Source organism: Chiloscyllium plagiosum, chromosome 11 (genome assembly GCF_004010195.1).
Source record: "Chiloscyllium plagiosum isolate BGI_BamShark_2017 chromosome 11, ASM401019v2, whole genome shotgun sequence".
NCBI classification, from domain to species: domain Eukaryota; kingdom Metazoa; phylum Chordata; class Chondrichthyes; order Orectolobiformes; family Hemiscylliidae; genus Chiloscyllium; species Chiloscyllium plagiosum.
In genome coordinates this window covers 89,606,770-89,611,838 of record NC_057720.1, presented here as the reverse complement: position 1 = coordinate 89,611,838, position 5,069 = coordinate 89,606,770, and positions in this window count along the sequence as shown.

The following is a 5,069-nucleotide window of genomic DNA, read 5'->3' as shown; positions in this document are numbered from 1 at the left end:
ATCGTTCCATTGAATTTCGATATCATACGTTATTGAATTTCTCCCATTTCCTTCATTTCCATCCTGGCGACGTCGGAGGGGAAAGGTAATCTAATCGAGATTGTGATTGGTGAAATTCACTTTTTTATGGCCCATTCTTATTATGTTCTTTCTTTCTCTCTTCTCAGCATTGTCTGAGAAGAGGTGGTGCACTAAGACTGCAGTATGTTTGAAAGAGTTGTTTGGAATTGCTCCGTTGTTAGTTGTGTGATTACTTTATAACTCATGTCCTCGGATTGTCTCACATTGAGCATTCATGTTTCGCTGTGTCTTGAAATGCATTAGGTATGCCAGTTTTCTTTGTGTTCCGTGTTAAATGTTTTCTGTTTTGCGATTCGGTCAATACATTACGAGTTAACAGGGTTTCTGAGGTAACTTCCAGCAGCAAAAATCCTCAACTGAGGATCTGGGAAAATTTCACGGAATATGGTCAGTCGGAGCAAAAGTAAGGAAGTCGTTTGTTTCTGCAGTGTTTCAGAATACTACCTTTCCCGTGAGCAGTCGAACAGAATAGATGATTGTGCCACACACTGCGACGGCAAGCTCCACGTAAAAAGTAATTCTTTAAAGCCGGTGTAAGCAACACAATGTTATTGGGGTACACCACGTGGGAACAGATACTCTGGTGTATCTTGTCCATGCTCACCACAGAGCCAAAATTTAAAAAGTCCAATTAAACAACAAGCTATTGGAAACAGAAAGGTGAAAAGGCGAATGGCTTCAACTTTCAGTCTGGATTTCATTGAGCCACTGTGCGGGCGGCTGAGGCTTGTTTCTGTAGTGTAGTGGTTATCACATTCACGTTACGCGCGACAGGTCCCCCATTCGAAACTGGGCTGAAACTGCTTTGTTCTTCAACTGCAGCCTAATCTCACAACTAACAACAGGGCAATTCCAACCTACTCTTTCAAACATACAACTGGGCAGAAGCTAGTTTGCTCTTCAACTGCAGCCTTTTCCATGGACAAGAACGGAGCTTTCTTGCTTGCTTTCCCATTTGCAAACCTGCCTTCGAATTTGCTGGAACGAATCTACCCTCGTAGTGAAATGCAATACAACTCCATTTAATTACTGTGCAAAGCATTGTAAAGTTTTTCTCCAACCTGGTTCTGATCATATGCCATTCTGTTTGAGAGTGTAGTTACCGCCTTCTGATCCTTCCACGAAAAGCAGTACCGCATTTGCATTCCTTGCGCAGGCGGCCCGGTTCCAAGACAGGGAAGAAGCTGATGCGCTGGTGTCACAGCGCACCACGGATTCCTGAACCTGTCTGTCTGTCAAATGTACCCCCAAAGTCGTCTATGAAGGACATCATTTGGAAGCTGTCTGTCACTTTTCAACATGCGAGAGTTGGCACCAGAGGTCCTGAATCATGTTTTGGAGCAGTTCGCAAGTGAGTGGCTCATTCAATCAATAACAGTAATGAAAGAAATTACACTTTCAGAGGAACCTTTGGACTTGTGCTTTCATACCATCGCTAGTATTATGATGTGCTCCGAGATCTAAGCCACGTTGGAACTGCAATGGAGGTATCGACAGAGAGGCTACAGAATGACATCGCAACCATTTGGTCTTCTTTAAATCACTGACGAGCAGGAAAATGTAAATCAGCAGATATGGCAACAGTGGGATTCGCAGAGACGCCTCTGTAGAGACTGGAGTTTTAGTCTAGCGCCTTAGACCGCTCTGCCACACTATCAGCCAGCCGTGCTCCCTATTTTCTTGCATTTCCAATTGTGCTCCTGCATAACAACAGATGCAAAATCACATGAAAAGGGTTCCATGATCCCTTTCCGACTCGCACAGCTGCTGGGATGTGCCCGTCTACAATATCAATTTCGCAGCAGATATTGATAGCCCATCAATCCAGACAAAAATCATTGGTTAGCTGAGTCAATCCTCTCAGACTTTTTTCAGCTACAAATGTATCTGTGAGTGCCTGAGAATATATGTTCGCTTATGATTTGGTCAAATAACCATGAGCTGCTTGACATTACTGCAATTTCGATACTTGCTTTGCTAAATGATTTCACACATTACTCGAAACAGGACGACTTTCACTTTTACTCGGAACATGGAACACACACGGAAAATGCACAAAGCTGAGCAGGTCGTTTTCCACATCATACCGTGCAGCATAGTTTCAGTCACTGTGTCTGTTTTGCAGAATAAGAGTCCCAAAGAATGTTCTACAGCCGAAAACTGGAGGTTGCGTTACAATCCGAGAGCGACAGATCACATTGTGAGGATGCTCTGACTTCGGAGCCAGTTCGAGATACCACTTTCCGTGCCTTTTACCTTAACCGTGCAATTTGATGCAGAGATATTCACTCCTGGACGTGAGCCAATTGGATACCAACTGAATTGGAAACCTGTGTGATTTTAAAAAAACCAAATGGATGCAATGTCATTCTGTAGCCTCTCTGTCAATTCCACTTTTTCAGTTCCACCATGGCTTAGATCTCGGGACGCACCTAAATACGAGCGACGCTTTGGGACTCTTATTCTGCAAAACAGACACAGTGACTGAAACTATGCTGCACGGTATGATGTGGAAAACGGCCTGCTCAGCTTTGTGCATTTTCCCTGTAGACCGGTGTGTTCCATGTTCCGAGTAAACGTGAAAGTCGTCCTGTTTCGAGCAATGTGTGAAGTCCAAAGGTTTCTCTGAGAGTGTAATTTATTTTATTGTTGTTGCTGATTGAATGAGCCACGAACGTGTGATCTGCTCCAAAACATGATTCAGGACTTCTGGTGCCAATTCTCGCACGTTGAATAACGGCAGACAGCTTCCAAATGAGGCCTTTCAGAGAAAACCTTGCGGTACATTTGACAAACAGACTAGTTCAGGAATCCATGGTGCACTGTGACACCAGCGCATCAGCTTCTTCCTTGTCTTTGAACCGAGCCGCATACGCAAGGAATGCAAATGCCGTACTGGTTTTCGTGGAAAGATCAGAACGGGGGTACCTACACTCTAAAACAGAATGGCATATGATCAGAACCTGGTTGGAGAAAAACCTTACAATGCTTTGCACAGTAATTAAATGGAATGGAATTACATTTCACTACGAGAGCAGATTTGTTCCAGCAAATTCGAAGGCAGGCTTGCAGATGGGAAAGCAAGCAAGAAAGCTCCGTTCTTGTCCAAGTAAAAGGCTGCAGTTGAAGAACACATCAGTCTCTGCACAGTTTCGACCTGGGGAATTTTTCGCTTGTGAGGAGAACGCGATGACCACTACACTACAGAAACAAGGCTCAACCGGCCGTGCTGCGGCTCAGTGGCATCCAGCACCGAAAGGTGAAGCCATTCTACGTTTTACCTTTCTGTTTCCAATGGATCATTTTTGTCCAGCGTAATTGACATCTTGAAAATGTAACAAAAAGACACGTGAAATTGATGACAAAATATAGACAAGAATGTCGTCAATGTTTGGACCATAGGTCGAGGTGGAATAGGCTGGGACGCATTTCCCTGCAGCGTAACGGCTGCGACATAATGTTATGAAAGGTGTTGTAAACTGAGTATTTACGTGTTTTACCCAAGTTGGGGTGAGTTGAAAACTCGAGACCATAGGTTTAAAGTGATTGGTCTGAAACTTTCAAAGGATCCGAGGAACATTTCCTACACAGAAGGTTGTGCGTGTATGAAATGAACTACCAGAGGAAGTGGAGGAGGCAATTACACTCAGAAAATTGCAAAGGTGAATTTCTGGATAGGATGGGTTTAGAGGGATTGGGGCCAAATGCTGTCGAACGGAACTTGTTTAACTTTGACTCTGTGGTGAGCATGGAGAGATACACCGAAGTATCTGTTCCCACGTGGTGTACCCCAATAACGTTGTGTTGCTTACACCGGCTTAAAAGGATTGCTTTTTAGCGGAGCTTGCAGTCGCAGTCTGTGGCACAATCATTTCGTCCGTTCGACTGCTCACGGGAAAGGTAACATTGTGAAACACTGCAGAAATGAACGACTTCCTTACTTTTGTACCGACTGACCATACTCAGTGAAATTTTCCCAGATCCTCAGTTGAGGATTTTTGCTGCTGGAAGTTCCCTCAGAAACCCTGTTAACTCGTAATGTATTGAGCGAATCGCAAAACAGAAAACATTTAACACAGAACACAAAGAAAACTGGCATACCTAATGCATTTTTAGACACAGCGAAGCATGAATGCTAAATGTGAGACAGTCCAAGGGCATGATGTATAAAGTAATCTCACAACTAACAACAGGGCAATTCCAACCTACTCTTTCAAACATACTGCAGCCTTAGTGCACCATCACTTCCCAGACAATGCTGAAAAGAGAGAAAGAAAGAACATAATAAGAATGGGCCATAAAAAAGTGAATTTCACGAATCACAGTCTCGATTAGATTACCTTTTGTAAATATATCCCTTACTTGAAAAACAAAAGGCTAGCTGCGACTGTGGATGGATTCATCATTCAGAAGCCTGTGGTGACGCTGTGTAACCCAAGCAGGGGGCGGTCACGTGATGTCCCGTTTCGCGCCCCGGAAGCGTGCTAGGCGGTAACGTGACGTCCCGGTTCGCGCCCCGGAAGCGTGCGAGGCGGTCACGTGACGTCCCGTTTCACGCCTTGAAGACTGCGAGGCGGTCACGTGTCGCGCCGTTTCGCGGGCCGAGGTGGTCAGGTGACGCTCCGTTTCGCGGGCAAAAGAAGGTCACGTGGGGTCGGACATTCGGGAATGAGAGAAGGCGGAGAATGGAGTCAGATCAATAGCCAATCAGAAGATAATGCTACCTCAGTGTTTATATGACGTTTTGTATAATATAAAAAGACTGGAGCAGGGACAGAACGAAGTGGGCGGCACGGTGGCACAGTGGTTAGTACTGCTGCCTCACAGCGCCAGAGACCCGGGTTCAATTCCCGACTCAGGCGACTGACTGTGTGGAGTTTGCACGTTCTCCCCGTGTCTGCGTGGGTTTCCTCCGGGTGCTCCGGTTTCCTTCCACAATCCAAAAATGTGCAGGGTCAGGTGAATTGGCCATGCTAAATTGCCCGTAG